The sequence below is a fragment of the Tupaia chinensis genome, unplaced genomic scaffold (genome assembly GCF_000334495.1).
Source record: "Tupaia chinensis unplaced genomic scaffold, TupChi_1.0 Scaffold000208_1, whole genome shotgun sequence".
NCBI classification, from domain to species: domain Eukaryota; kingdom Metazoa; phylum Chordata; class Mammalia; order Scandentia; family Tupaiidae; genus Tupaia; species Tupaia belangeri.
The window spans coordinates 3,049,299-3,065,714 of NW_006159683.1; the positions used below are offsets into that span (position 1 = coordinate 3,049,299).

General features: G+C 42.5%; 2 pseudogenes; both read right to left on the reverse strand.

Moving 5' to 3' along the window:
* Positions 1–4,120: 4,120 nt before the first annotated feature.
* LOC102480523 (60S ribosomal protein L32 pseudogene) lies at positions 4,121–4,590 on the reverse strand (annotated as a pseudogene).
* A 3,323-nt stretch (positions 4,591–7,913) lies between these two features.
* LOC102480951 (60S ribosomal protein L32 pseudogene) lies at positions 7,914–8,386 on the reverse strand (annotated as a pseudogene).
* Between the last annotated feature and the right edge of the window lie 8,030 nt (positions 8,387–16,416).

A 16,416-nucleotide genomic window follows, 5' to 3' on the forward strand; every position in this document is an offset into this window, starting at 1 on the left:
CAAAAGCGGCAGGCCCAGCCTAGTGGTGCAGTTGGTAGCAAACTGAACTGCAGTGCTGGACGCCACATGGCCAACTGTGGGTCGGGATCCTTGGGTCAGCTTGAGAACACGCTAGGTGTTTGTATGTTTGCCCGAGATCCTGAGGAGTTGAAGGACTGGGGAAAGAGAATTGTGATGAAACAAGAATCTGTCCAAAATGCTTCTCTCTCTCTCTCTCTCTCTCTCTCTCTCTCTCTCTCTCGATATATATATATATCATCTCTATCTCTTTCTATCTCTCTGTCATGCACATGCACATACACCCTCTATCATTAATAAAACAAACTTTTTTTCTTTTCTTTTTTGAGAGGTTTTTGCTATAGGGCGTGTGTGCTCGCCAGCCAGACTGAGAAAGACAGAGAGACAGAAAGCGAGAAATCACCCCCTAGGAAAGATGGCCACGCCGCAATCCCTTCTCCATTCTCCTCTCAGGATCTTGGGCACACACGCACACATGCCCTGCGTGAGTTTAAACTACTGGGTCCAGGACTCGAACCACAGTTGACTACATGGAAGTCCAGCAACATAGCCATTATACTAACTGCTGGTCTCATTTTTTTAAAAACCCTGTAGAATATGACTGCACCCCTACTCAGAAGTCACTATGGGTTCACTTTCCCATCTACTGCCTTTCCTCACTCTTTGATCACCTGCTCCCTGACCTACTGGCAAGTTTCTGACAGGTTTTCTTGGCCTCTACTTGCCATTCGACCTATTAATTTTGGAACTCTAGTTTTTGGACTATCTGCTCACTTAGACTTCTGCCTCTTAAAGCAACCAATTCTAGAATATGATTCTTGGTACCCTATCCCCACCATCTCCTTTTCTCCCTTCCCCCCATCATGGGGTACATACTCCCACTGAGCCCTCACCCATTAGAAAGGAAGGTCAGGGGCCAACAGATGGCACGGTAGTTAGAATGCTGGACTCCCACATGGCCGACTGTGGTTCAAGTCCTGGACTTGGAGGCTTGCTCTCCCACTTTCCCTCTCTCTCTCTGTTTCTCTCTCTGGTGAATGCACATGACCTATAGCAAATTTAATAATAATAATAATAATAATAATAAATTTAATCTAATTAATCATTCTTTTAAATAAAAAAAAGAAAGGAAGGAAGGAAGTTCAGGCAAGTGAGATATACACAGATTGTGGAACCTTGTGCAGCCACTAACGTTCATCTTCATTAACAATTTTGATAGGGAAAACATAATGTAGTGGTGGTTGAGTCAAAAGGGAAGACCAAGACCTGTGAGAGGGAAACCGAGGGATGTAGGAGATCAATGTGGGCCCAGCATGGCTGCACTCCCCCTTGAGCAATATGTGAAAGCAACAGAGAGTATTTCTCTAACAACAAAGTCAGTGTTACTTGTTCATAGGAATATGGCCTAAGTCAAATAAGGAATATCCAGAATAGATTTAGGAGATATTTAGAGAAGTCAGTCCTCTAGATGTAGAGCTTAAGTTTCAAATAAACTAGGGAAAAAAGCGTAGGAGCTGGATATAAGATGTCTGCTCGCCCATCCTCTGCACCAAAAGGCCTCCTACCTACCCATCACTCTTTGTCACTGTCACCACCCGCAAAAAGTTTAAAAAGCCTTGCCCCTAGGTAAGAATTAGTTTTTAAACAAAAAGAGAGAAAACTCAAATGCCCACCAAGACATGAAAGTAGCAAGTAAATTAAAATGACCAAGCATAAGAAAATGCCGGAGTGGCCAGCCACAGTGACACCGTGGAAACACAATGCTCTGTGATGCTGAGGCCACGTGGGTAGGTCCCGAGTTCACATGCCGAGGTCACCCTGTACACACTGGTGAAGCGCCTATGTCCACGACCCTGACAGAGTAGGCTGTGGGTGGGCTCGTAGCATGAAGATCCTCTTAAGGGCTCGCTCTGTCTCTCTCTAATAGATTTATAAAAGAAAAAAGAAATCCCAGGCCAACCACAGTGTCAATACAATACATCACAATGCTGAGGCCACATGGCAGATCCCAGGTTCACATCCCGAGGCCTCCCTGTACACACACCAGGTGAATGTGTGTGCTGTGATCCTGGCTGGCTGACACTAGAGTGGAATAACATCCTGAAGACCCTGTTAGAGGGCCTCTTTCTCTCTGTCTCCTTCCCTTCATGGAAGAAATATATAAATAAATTTTTTAAAATATATATTTACAAAGAAAGGAAGGAAGGGAGGGAGAGAGGGAAGAAAAACAGGAGTGTTGGGAGTGAGAGAGGGGAAATCTGTCTTCTCAGTCTGCCTAAGAGAGGCAGCTGTTGCCCTGCAAGAACGTGGTCCCAGTGTTGTCAGATCTTGATATCTTTTCAAGAGATGCCGAAAATCCAGGTTTTTATATGGAAAACATTTAAAGCACGCTGTAAGCCAAAGGAAACATGTCTGAAGGCCTCACTACTCTCACACTGCAGCGTAATGTGAAAAGCTTCTGTTTTTGAGTGGTGGAATTCGGGGTCATTTTTTGTTTTCACTTTTACGTTTAACTGCAGTTTCAGAATTGTAACGATGAACATGGTACTGCTTTTATAATTAGAAAAGAATTAATGTCACTTATTTAATATTTTAAAGTGACGTAACTACACAGGGCATTAAAATAAGGCTAAAACAACAAATGCTGCAGAAATTTTCTCTGGATGGATGTTTCCATGTAACTGCAATAAGATTTTATAATATGTTTTCTGACTGAAGTCTGGACTGTATTACGTATAATTTCAGTCTAACTACAGTAATATGCCAACCCTCTGGCTTACTGATTCTAGGTTCATGGTCATCATTTTTAGGTGTTAATTTCCATGTGAGGATTTTTTTTTAAGAATTATTTATGTAAGTTTAATTTATTTATTACTATTATTTTAAAATTTTCTACAGGGCACCTGCACTTACCAGAGAGAGACAGAGAGAGAGAGAGAGAGAGAGAGAGAGGGAAAGTAAGAAATCAAGTCCCCAGGTCCAAGACGCAAATTGTGGTCAGCCATGTGGTAGTCCAGAGCCCAAACCACCACAACACCTGCCAGTCCCCCATGTTAAGATTGTTAAGAGCAATTGTTTGTTCCATAATATTATTATCATCATTTCTATTTATGTTAATATTTAGCCTAGATTCTATAATATGCAAATCTTGATTCTGGCTGGATGTTGGAAGAAAAGCAGGTAATGTTTCCTACAGAGTAATTATAGTATCGTTTACTACGTAGTGTGATTATGAGCATTGAATCGGTTAAAATTTGTAAAGCACTTGGATAGGTGCTTGGCACAAAGCAGGCATGAAATGAGCTTCGCTGTTATGGTTACTATGACAGCTGTTAGCATTGTCATTATTATTCAAGAAGCAGCTGCTAAGAATGGTCTTTTCTCATTAGAGAATGGAAAAGTAGATATGGAAGAGAAAGGACAACTAGAAAGGTTTCTCCAATTTGCTGTTTCTTAACTTGGAGGACAAAAAGAAGGAACTGGAATTGCTGAGAACATGACAAATGTGGAGAGTCAGAGTGGGGGTGTAGGCCCATGCTAGGACATTGCCAATGGGACTGAGCAAAGTTCCATATACCTATTGGACCACAATTTTTCCAACTGCAAGTAAAAACCCGCACTGGGGCATAAAATAATTTAGTATGTGACTATCAACATTTTTCTTTGAGAGTTTTTTTTGCAATAGTGCACAAGCGCTCGCCAGAAAGACAGAGAGAGACAGAGAGACAGAAAGCCAGAAATCACTCCCCCCCCGGGGTGCAGAGGGGGATGAGGATGGCCACGCCACAATCCCTTCTCCATTCTCCTCTCGAAATCTTGGGCATGCATGCACACCCATCCAGCATGAATTTAAGCCACCTGGTCTGGGACTTGAACCACAGTCAACTACATGGGAGTCCAGCGACATAGCCATAAAGCCAACTGCCGGTCCCAAGTCTGATGCCCTACCGACTGAGCTATCAGGGCTCTCACAGACTATAAACATTTTTTTAATGAAGAGGATGGTACAGAGCAAAACACAAAAGTGGAAGTAGTAAAGAAAAGTGTTGTTTATTGAACACTTGTTTCCTGTGAATGTATGTATGGGTGACAGTTATGGAGGTCAAAAGAATTGGTCGGGGGAGACTGTGGTTTTATTTAGACACAGTAAAACATGCACGCAAGCTGCCTGTTCATTTCCTTCTCTGCACAGCCTGGCATTGGGATCCGTGACTCTGACGGCCAGCTGGGCTGCTCTTCCCACGAAGGCCTCGCAGTTCTTGGAGGGAACATTGTGAGCGATCTCCACATAGTCTGATTTATTGCACATTAGCCGCACTTCCAGTTCCTGATTGTTATGTGCCAGGCACTTTCGGAAGCCGCTAGGCAGCACGTCTTTGTTTTCTTATTTTTGCCATATCCAATGTCGGACATCAAGATCTGGCCCTTGAATCTTCCTCTCCAGCCTATTATCAATACCTCAGGGTTTCTGCCAGTCAGTTTAATTTTGACATATCCATCTGACTGGTGCTGGATGAATTTCATGGTCCTCTTTTTGACCTGGAGCTTTATGAGGGGTCTGAGGGTAGCCATGATGCCCAGGAGGACATGGATGCAACCTCCGAAGGCAGCACCAAGGAAGAGACGAGGGCAAAATTTTTTAGTTGTTTGCTATAGGGCGCATGTGCTCACCAGAGAGACAGAGAGATAGAAAGTGAAAAATCACCCCCCAGGCATGGCCATGCCGCAATCCTTTCTCCTCCATTCTCCTCTTGGAATTTTGGGCACACACGCACATGCGCTTGGCATAAGTTTTAAGCAGACAGATCTGGGATTCAGACCATGGTCGACTACATGGGAGTCCAGTGACATAACCATTATGCTAACTGCTGGTCCCAGAGGGCAAAATTCCTTATTTTAAAGAATTATTTTATTTAACTTTATTTATTTTAATTTAACCAGATAGGGACAGAGTGAGAGAGAGAGAAGGTGAGAAAGCAAGACACCAGCTATGGGCCTCGAACCATGGTTGACCATGTGGGAGTCCAACACCCTTAACCACCACACCACCTGCTGGCCCCTCAGAGGGCAGAATTTTAAAAAACTGCTTTAGAAAAGCCAACAGATGGCATAGCACTTATGTCGCTGGACTTATGGTCAACCATGGTTTAAATCCCAGACTCAGTGGTCTGAAAATCACACCAGGCATGTGTGCATGTGTGCCTAAGATCCTGGAAGAAGAATGGAGGAGAAACACTAAAGCATGGCCATCCACCCCCAGGGGAGGAGGGGGTGATTTCTCACATTCCCTCTCATCCACACACTCCACCCCCCCCAACTTATGTGCCCAAAGGCAAAAACCTCTAAGGAAAACAAAGCTACTTTTGTAGCTCCTCTGTAAAACAGGGAAAGAAAACGTGTGTGTGTGTGTGTGTGTGTGTGTGTGTGCATGCGCATGCTCTTGTGCATGTGCACCTATACATACAGGTACATGTAGAAAAATTTTAGATAAAGGAACTTTTTACAAGAAAATAAGAAATCTCGGGGACCAGCAGTTAGCGTAATGGCTATGTTGCTGGACTCCCATGTAGTCGACCGCAGTTGGAGTCCTGGACCCAATGGCTTAAACTCACACCGGGCACGTGTGCATGTGTGCCCAAGATCCCAAGAGGAGAATGGAGGAGAAGGGATTGTGGAGTGGCCATCCCCCCTGGAGGTGATTTCTCGCTTTCTGTCTCTCTGTCTCTGTCTGTCTGTCTGGCAAACGCACACAACCTTTAGCAAAAAAAAAACTCTCCAAAAAAAAGAAGAAGAAGAAGAAAATAAGAAATCTCTATCCAAATGGAGTTCCCAAAATCTAAAGATGTTCATTCCAAGGGCAATCTTCACAATACTAATAACTAGCGTTTATCAAGACCTGCAACTCCACATTTAATCCTCCCAATAACCGCTAAAGAGAAAACCAATACCTATAGCACAAAGAAACCCCTGGGATCAACAAACATCACAGATTTACAGTCAACAGATAATGGGTAACTCTTTTCCCTGTCTCTTGTCTTCTCTCTCTCTCTCTTTCTCTCCTCATTGTTTATTTCAGGAAAGGAAAGGAAGAATACCGAAAGAGAAGAGAGAAAAAGAAAAAAGAAAAGCCGTGAAAATAGAACAGACATTAATAAGAGGCAAGGAGGAGGGAGGAAGTGATACAAGGAAAATAAAGGGGAATATTGAACATAGCTGATGTCATATCGTATACCTCTAACAGAGTATCATTTTTGAATCTAAAACCTTATGTTAAATAAAAATTCTAGAAGGCCATTATTTTGGACTAAGTTCCTGCTCTAGATCCTAACAGACCAGATCAAAATGGAGTCACTCATGCTAAAATTCTACATCAAACTGAAACTTGAAGGAAGTTTATAGATCTCAGTAAAGGACAGGACAGTTATTTCTGGGAAAAAAAAAAAAAGAGAGAGAGAGAGAGAGAGAGATATTCCAGTCTATGTTGGTCAACGCTATATGAAAATAAAACTTACACACATCTTATGACTTTTTTAGGTCCACCTCACCCCTTGGTGTCAGACATCTAAAATAAGGCACCTAAATAGATCAAAATGCTACCTAGACTCATTGGACTTTTTGTTTATGAGCATCTTTACACTCCTCCTTTACCTTCCATCAATCATATCTACTAACTATAACTCACCATATTATAAGGCCACTGTTCCTCTTGTAGAACTGAGTCAATCATGATGCAAACAAGTATGTCATTCCCCTCCCTGTTCATGATTTTTGCCTTTAAAATTACTCTGGACTCAGGGCCAGCATGCGGTGTGGTAGTTAAGATGCTGAATTCCCACATAGTAAACTGCAGATCTGACAACTTGAAAATCACGCTGGACACATGTGCGTGCATGCCCAAAATCCCAGGAGGAGCATGAAGGTGAAGGGATTGACGTGTGACCATCCTCCCTGAGGGGATTAGGTCTCATTTTTCCCCTCACCATCTCTGTCTCTCCCTGGTGAGCACATATACCCTGTGGCAAAAACCTTTTAAAAATTACCCTAAAATCTATATTTTAAGGTGACTTGAATATTGTGTCCCTGAACAATCATCCTCGACCCTGGACCCAATAAACTCTTCAGCTTTACTTACTTTGTCTCGCATTTCTCTTAGGGTGACACATGAAGCTAAGAGGACTCAGTTTTTAGGGTGGAGGCAAGAAGGGCGGAGGGGTGTGGCGTGCCAAAATAAACTCTGCTTCCTCATTCTGCTCAAGGTCAGCTTTGGCTACACACATTCGTTAGATGCAACATGAAAGCTGGCTACAGGCAGAGTGCTTCTGTGAAAACCAGTATTGAGTATTGATAGGAGCATCTCGTACAACCAGAGCTTAGAGTCAGGCATTTTCTCCTCTCAGGAGCCCTCTGTATCCATTTGATTTCCGTGATGTGTGCTAGCAGGCTTCGACTCAACGTTAATGATTTTGTTCCTTTTGAATTCTTGCAAGATTATATGCCTGTTGGTTTCCAGGGGTGTTGTGCCACAGTGACTTTAACCTGGTATTACTTCTGCTGTCATGAAAAGAAACTCCAGCGAAGGCCTGCTGCTAATCCTGGGCCTGATGCTGCTCCCCAGCACTAATTAGTAATACTTGCTTTTAGAAAACGCAAGAGACAGATTCTGTTTCCAGGGCCCCTGGTCAAGAGACTTTACTGTCTAAAAATCTGAGAAAGAGGAAACACGTGCTAAGCATACATACGGTCCCTTTGATCGGAGCCAAGTAGACCCACTATGGCTGCATAAATATAATGTGATTAGCAACCTAGAATCTGTTCTTAAGAACTACACGACAAACCACCTTTTAATAAGCAACTTTATCATTAGATACACTTCACCAACATTTTTGCTAATGCTCTCATTTCAATTGTTGGTGGAGGAGGGGAGTGTTATTGAGACACAAACAAAATGTGCACATGAGTTGTCTACTCATTCTCTTGCTACACAGCCTGGCGTTGGGACTGGTGACTCTGATGGTCAGCTGGGCTGCTTTGTCCACAATGGCTTGCAGTTCTTGGAGGGAAGGTCGTGTGTGATCTCACCTCAGTAAGAATTATTGCACAGCAGCAGCACTTCCAGCTCTTGACTTTGTGGACCAGAAACTTCCAGAAGCTCCTGGGCAGCACATGCTTTGTCTTCTTGTTGCTCCCACATCCAATGCTTGGACGTCACGATCTGGCCCTTGAATCTCCTCCACATCCTCTCGTCCATGTCACTGGGTTTCTGCCAGTTGTGCTTAGTTTTGACATATCCGTCTGATTGATGTGGAATGAACTTCTTGGTCCTCTTTTTGATGATCCTGGACTTCACAAGGGGTCTGAGGGTGGCCATGATGCCAGGTAGGAAATGACTGTCACCTCCACAGGCAGCACCAAGGAAGAAAGGTCAATTATGTTTTGAATTAGGGTTTTGTTTGCTTGTTAGCTTTCCCTATTCACCCATCCTCTCCCCTCACTGAAGTAAGAAGCCAATGTAGGAAAATCTCTGTTTTTACTAATAATGAAATGGTTAAAATTTCTACTTCACCAAAATCAAACAGATTTCAGGCATTGTTTCCTATGCTGGCCCAGAAACTCAATTTTTAGTCTTCCTGACCTCAAAGACATCGCAAAAGTATTCCTTTGCTTTTGTATCTTCCAACTGGAGCTGGATTTTATCTTTGTCATTGACCCTCTAAATGTAGGGCCTTTTAGTATCCCAGGACACGCAGTGACAAGAAAACTTCACCAAAGTCCCAATTCCTGACCCAGCCTTTAAGAGCACCCTAACATGTCTTAAGATATAACAAAGGTAGTAGCAGAAAAAAAGGTTCTCAAATCAAAATTAATTTTAATCTACTTTGATTAAATGCCTTTTTGCACTTCGTTGACATAGATAAGGATTTTGTTACATAATCAGAAAGCAAGTGATTCTCTGATCAGTCTCATTTTTTGTTGCCAGCTTCCCGTTGACCTACTTATTAGTGTCCCACAAAATGTGGTCTCCCTAACTTCATCTCCTTCCTGTCCACCTCTGTGCCTCTTTCCCTGTCCACCTCTGTGCCTATTTCCCTTGTTGTTCTCTGTCTTTCATAGTCTCCTCTTTCTCCTCCCATGAAGGCCTTGCAGATGACCTTGATCTTCTCTCCTCCCTTCTACCTGATAAGAAGCCATCCTCACAGCTCCCCTTTGAATCTCTAGAAGGGAGACACCCAAATCTCTAGCCATGACCTCTTGCCAACCTCCAGTCCCCTAAGTCTAAGGTGACTGCTCATTCCTCTGTGCTGGGACAGCCTCAATTTATGCCTGTTGTTTTAGCTTAATTGCCCACTTTCACTCTCCAAAGGGCCTCAAACAACGTATTATTTACTTATTCTGTTGAAGAGGAAGACTTTCCCCTGGATATTGACTTAATTCAAATGTCCTCACTCAGCTACTTCTTCTTCCTCACACTTCCATTTCTGTTAGTGGTTCTGTACCATCCATGTTTCAGAAGCTAGAAGCCTCAGCGCCTTAGCGACTCCTCCCTGTCTCCTCTGAGGTACACAGAATGGTGGCAAAAGCCAAGGTCAGAGGAATTGGCACAGCTATAACACTTGACTGTCCCTTACCAGTTCCGTGCCCTCAGTCACCTCTGTCTCTGTGCCCCAGTGTTGTCACTGGTGCAACAATGAGAATGACACATACCTGAAAGGTTCATGAGAGGAATGAATGAGACAGCTTCTGGGAGGGCATCAGGCACTCTTGTCTGCCACATCAAAACTGACTGCTTTTTATTCACACGTTTATCCGGCATCTTTATTGAGCACCTACTATGTACCAGGTACTCTAATAGGCCCTCGGGATACATTCATGAAAAGATAATCAATGGTCTAGCAGCTGAAGAGCAACAGTAACACAAGTACCCTGCAAGGCTGGAAGCTATATGGCAGAGTGTGGAGCTGGACGTGAAAACATACTGGCTGCATATACTGACACCCAGAATCCTGAGGAGCTGGAGGACTGGGAAAGGGGGACCATGTGTAAGGATGCCTGTGCACCTACTTTCTATCATTAAAACAATAAGTAAATAAATAGCCCTACTCTCATAGAGCTAATGTCCTAGTGGGAAAAATTAGACCATGAATAAATAAAGAGATTATTGTCAGGTAGGGATAAAGGCTGAGAAGAAAAAACTAAGCAGGGTAAGTGGAGCAGGAAATGCTGAGGTAGAGCAGGGTTGCTATTTTTGAAAGGCATGAAGATGTCCCTAATAAGATGACATTTGAGCAGCGACCCAAAGGAGGTGAAGGAGGCAGAGGAAGAATAGGCAGAGGCAAGTTCCCTGAGGCAGGTCTGACGTGTTTGAGGAAAGGCAAAGATGACAGCTTTGTGGAGTGGCAAGAACAAGGGGTTGCATAGGAGGAGATGGAGCTGAATTTCAACAGTGCTTGTCCTAGGACAGAGATGGGAGCTGCTGCACTGTGCGAGTGGAGGAGTGGCTCTTGAGACCAGACTGCAAGGGGTGGGGAAGAAGGCAGAGAGGCCAGGAGGAGATGTCAATAACCAGAGAGAGAAATCACGGTGGCTTGGACCATAGTGGCAACAGTGCAGGTAGTAAGAAGAGGACCTCTTTCTTTCAGAGTCCCTGAGATTTCTCCCTGCATTCCCCTCTCCGTCATATCTTGTCCCTGGCCTTCATCACCTATCCATACATCACTGCAACAGTCCTCAGAGGTCCTCACTAGACCCACCCCTATCTCTCCTCCTCCTTCTTTCATCGAATCACTATCCTGCTAAGAAAAATACGACCATGCCCTCATCTCCTAAGTCCAAACTACTCTTCTTAACTCTCAAGATTTTCCACTGAGTGCTACACAATCTACATTCTTCCTACCACAAGCCAGTCTACCATGCTCACCAACTCAGCAGCCATTCAGATGGTGAGTGGCTTCCTTAACAACCAAGAGATGTCCTATTCGATATTGCAATTCAAACTTAATATACTAGTCCTTTTATGGTAACTTACTCCCAGATTTTCCTTACAACAGGTAGCAGTTAACATTGACTAAATGAATGAGACCAGTAGTTAGCGTAATGGCTATGTTGCTGGACTCCCACGTAGTCAACCGCGGTTTGTGTCCTGGACCCGGTGGCTTAAAACTCATGCCGGGCACATGTGCGTGTGTGCCCAAGATCCCGAGAGGAGGATGGAGGAGAAGGGATTGTGGCGTGGCCATCCCCCCTGGGGAGTGATTTCTCACTTTCTATCTTTCTGTCTCTGTCTGTCTGGCAAGTGCACGTGCCCTATAGCAAAAAACTTCTCAAAAAAAAAATTGATTAAATGCTTATTAATCCGGCCCAACCCCTGTGTTACTGCCAGTTGTGTATCAGACTGTGGATCTGGAAGTCCTTGACCTGGTGGACCTGGAGACATGGCAGGCTCAATCACGCATGCCCAGGACTCCAGAGAGCTGAGGAACGGGAGGAAAGGGACTGTCTTGTGACTGCACCCTGCAAAGGTTGCTTCTCTCTCTATCTCCCTCTTTTTATAACTTTCCTGTGCACACACATGCATTCTATCCAGAATAATAAATGAATTCTAATCTAAGAACTTTAAAAACAGTGTCTCCTTTGAGCCTTACAATATTCCTGAGGGGCAGGTACTATTATTATCTCTAACTTTATGCATGAAGAAACTGAGGCACAGAAAAGTTAAGTAAATTTCTTTATGTAACAAAGCTAGGTAGGACAGGGGGAGGTGGGATTCGAATCCAGAAAATCTAACCCCAAAGTCAGAAATGACCCACATGCTCTCTACTGCCTCCCATTTTTAGGCATTATATCTCAAATATCTTAATGTGGGTCATTAAACTGTAGGCTGTGCATTTTGCAAAACTCTTCTCCTCTTCCTGCCCCCCATCTCTGCTTTGCCAAATCCCACCCAACTCTCAAGATGTAACTCGGCTTCCTGTCCTTTCACAAAACATCTCTAAATACATAAGAGACTTCACTGACCCTCCTTTCTTCTGGATATTTAAACTTCATTGGAAATCACTATGTTTGATTTTGTTTGTATACATATATATCTTCCCAACTACACTGCAAACTGCTTATATAGAGTAACCATAAATTATATTTCTTTTTATACTTTCACAGTATGTAAAGCAATCCCAGGCCATTCAGTTCAACAGACATTTCAAAATAAACCCTACATAGACTTGGTCCTGTGCAAGTCTTGGAGACAGACTGCAAAAACATTATGGATCAACTGAGGGAATTCAAGGAAATGCTTCTTGAAACATATCTTTCATTATAATTAACCTTCTTTATAAAAATGCCATCGATGGCACTATTCACATACAAATACATGATTTTCATGTCATTTCAGTATAAGTTTATTGAGCACTTACTTTGTGCAGAGTGCTGGGCCAAATACTTGTTCCAAAAAAGGAACAAGACAAAAATCTCTACTGATTGCCCATTTATCATATGTCTTAGGGCATAGTTGGGAATAAAGAATTTTTAAAAAGCCATTTAAATTTGCTTGGGTAAAAGAATACAGGGAAAGTTCACTGGAGTCAATTGTAGGTGAAACAGCCAGGTTTGTGAGTTCTTAGAACGAGAATGGCCATAGAAGTTACCTTCTCTATTGCTGTTACTTCTTGCTCTGCTTCTCTCCTGTTTTCTCTCTCTCCTTTTCTCTCAGTTTTCCTTTCTCACTTTCTCCCTTCTTCTATCAAACCCACTCCCACATTGTTTTCCTTTGCTCTACTTTCACATGACCCATCATGACTTACAGGAAATGGTACCCCCAGCCTCCAAATACTCACATGGTGACCTTCCAAGTCCAGCACCACTGTCTACTAACTAGACTCCCCATATTCTAATCCCAAATGTCTAGCCGAAGAACCTAACGGACCTACTATCTGATACATTCCCACTTTTAGTCCAAATACCTATGGCTGGGGAGGGGGAAGGGTGCCCAAGGTCATGTTGAGTGGTATACAGGGCCACAAGGTACCATTCTCCTGGGACAAAACTCAGAAGTGTGGGATGGTGCCTTCTGTAGAATATATATGGGATAAATGATCCAGTATTTGCTCTAGAATGTGGACATACCTCAGATTCATATATTGCAGACTTCACAGGTTCATGGAATTTTAGAATTATTAATATAAATTATGCTAAAAATCATTTCACCTGATTCTCACACTTTAGCTTAGTGCAAACCAAAGCCCAAGAGCAGTCAAGGGTGGCGCCCAGGGTAGATCCCATATTCTGTCATAGTCTAACATCTTTCAAACCAGCAGCATTCTAAAAGCACCTGCGTGGCCAAAGATGTCCACACATGTCAGTGTGGGGGGCTTCTTTGTCCCTCTTGGCATAATACTAAAACGATACATTTTTAGTACTACTGAGAAGCTTTATATATATCATCTCGTCTAGTCCTCATAGCAATGAGAAAAATGATTAAGCCTATTTTGTAGATGACAAATGGAGGCCCAAAGAAGTAATAAAATAAACTTGTCTACATTTTATAGTTAGTATAGCACAGAGCTAGGATTGGAACCCAACCTATTTAATTCCAAACTCTTGCTCCCTCTACTATGCCATGCTGCCTCCATTCTCCATGAATAATCTAAGCGTCAATCTATATTGTTCATATTTTTGATGTTCTGACTTCTTAAAAACCTTTCTAGCTTGGGAGAGACTGCCCCTCTCAGGGCCAGCCAGTTTTGAGAGAGAGCAAAGGGCTCAGGAAGCATGCCTTGGATATAGCTCCAAGAGCCAGAGCTCCTGTGTCTGGCCACCTCTACACTCCAGGAGCTAATACTCCTCTGTCTTAATGATCCCAGAACACGTACCTATCAAGAAGAAAGGAGCAGGAGCTCTATTGCCCAAATCTTGTCATAAGTATCCAAACTAGCCATTCCTAAATGGTTTATTCTGCTCTCCCTTGCCTTTTCCATGGAAACCCCAGCAAAGGCTATGGCCTCTGCTTTCCCTTCCCTCTTACCGTGTCTGCTCCCTAACTAGGTCTGGTGCTTTTCCATGTGGCCCTGCAAGGCATGCATACTTCCTCATTCTAGGACCTCTGAGATTAATAAACCTTGGTTTCCAGAGCCTCTCTGCATCTTTTCTTATTATCATACACAACTGATCATCACCTACAAAAACTATCACAGGAAAGGGACTGGAAAGGTAAACTGACAAGTTCCGAATGTTGTACACTAATGTTCAAAATATGAATATGTACAACAGAAGAGTGGAATGCCTATACCATGGGTGCCACCTCCTGCATCCCTAGCAAGCATGGCTTCTAGCACTTTATTCCCTCTGCATTTATGTCTCCAGCAGAGCAAAAGGAATGACAGAAGCATTTTTCAATGCCCGGATCAATTCAATTTGTTTGGAGGGGAAAACTGGTTCACATATAAAATTGTTTTGTAGCAGTGATTTATTCTATCAAAGATATTACTGCTACCTTTGATACAGACACTATCATCAGCAGCCCCTGTGGATCAATTTTGAAATGTATCATTTGTTTAGCCTGGTGAAATTCTTCATAGCTCTCTAAACAACTTCAAATGCTCTTGAATAGCTTGACCCTGCATTCCTTGGACCAAAAAAGAGCAAGGCACAAATTTCTAAGTCCCAGACTGATTTGAAGAGTCATACTTCAAAGAACTCTGCACAAGGCCATTCCTTACAGCATGTATACTTTTACTCCCTATTGACTTTTGTTTCTTTTCCAGGTTGGAGATTTATTATCCTTTAAAGCATAGTGTTGGACTCAAAATCAATTGCAATGCTCTAGTTTCAAGAAATCCTTATAAAATCTCTTAATTACACCAATAGGGATAGGGTGACCACCTTCTCTACCCAGGACTGAAGGTCCCAGGGATACAGGACTTTCACTTTAAAACCCGGGATGTCCCTGGCAAACCAGGACATGCCTCTCACTGTAATATAGAGACTTTTTTGTAAAGCAAATCTTTTGTCTTACTAAACTTAAAGAGATGTCATAGAACTAAAAGCCTTGGCAATGCAGGATGCAAATTGCCCTTTAATATCTTTAAAACAGCATATTTTTATAGGTTTGCAGAAAACCCAAAGTATAAATCGGTGACAATAAACACAATAGCTCAAACAGAGATTCATAGTACCTCCAAATGCAGATGAAATACATCAAGCAAATGAAGAACAAAACTGACACAGGCGACAATGATTCATTTCAATATGTAAAGGTTCCCCCCTCCCCCCAACAGGGACTTCTGTATAAAAGGGAGTCTTTAGTACTCAGCACAGGAGTCTTTAATTCACTGCCATTAAACAATGTGACATGCCAGGTTTAACTCTTCCAGTGGTGAGGAAGGAGTGCTTCAGTCCCACTCTTTTGGTCAAACTTTAACCTCTGCCGATGTCCACAGTGTTGGAATGACTGCCAAAATAATGTGCACATTAATTAAATCTCCAGTGGGGCAGAAGGAAGCGAGTCTGATGAAGGCCCACATTGCTTTCTTCCTTTCTGAGTAATATGAAGAGTTAAGAGCTTCACCAATCTAGCCTCAAAAGAAAGAAAAGGCCTACAAGATTCAGCTCTGCAGTGCTAATTGATTGATGTCATTTAGAAGTAATCTAATAACGTTGAATAATTTATTTTAAAATGACAGATGTTGAAAATATAGAGCCATACTAATCTTGGTCTAGTGGAGAATACATTCATAATCATCATCTAGGATTTCATGTCAGAATTGAGTTTTCTCATTTTTGTTTAAACAATCTTTAGCTACCTCATTTTGGTACTTGTAATGAAGTAAACTTTTTAAAAAGGTAACTTTGAGCCAATGGGTGGATGAAAATGGTTTATAAATTTGTCATTACACAAATGTGTGTACACCGAACGCTGTGCTCGGTGGTAGCACACGCAGTGGAGAACAGAGGAGTGATCCTTGTTCTCACTGGGTTTGCATTCCAGTGGGGAAGGCTGACAATGAGCCAGCAAACAAATTTGCAAAATAATTAGATTGTGATTAATAAAACCTAAAAGTAAATCGACTTTCAGATTTTGCATCCCTTTACAACTTTCTGAACCACTCACAACCTAGGAAGCCTCAGTTTCGATGCTGTTTGAACAACAGCTTTCTCTTTTCAATGCAGTCTTTGTTGATTCCTGCCTTGTAACAAACACACATCACTTCATGAAGAGAGATGACTTAACATTAAATAATAATTTTTCCACTGGAAGAACTATAATAGCCACCTTAGGCTATTTTTTTAATGATTACTTTTTATTTGCTCTATTTGCTATTTTTTAAAGCCCTGGAGACCATGTACAACACCAAACTGCAAAGCCTTACAAATAAGCGGGAAGTGTAGTTTCTCACCACCCATGAGCCC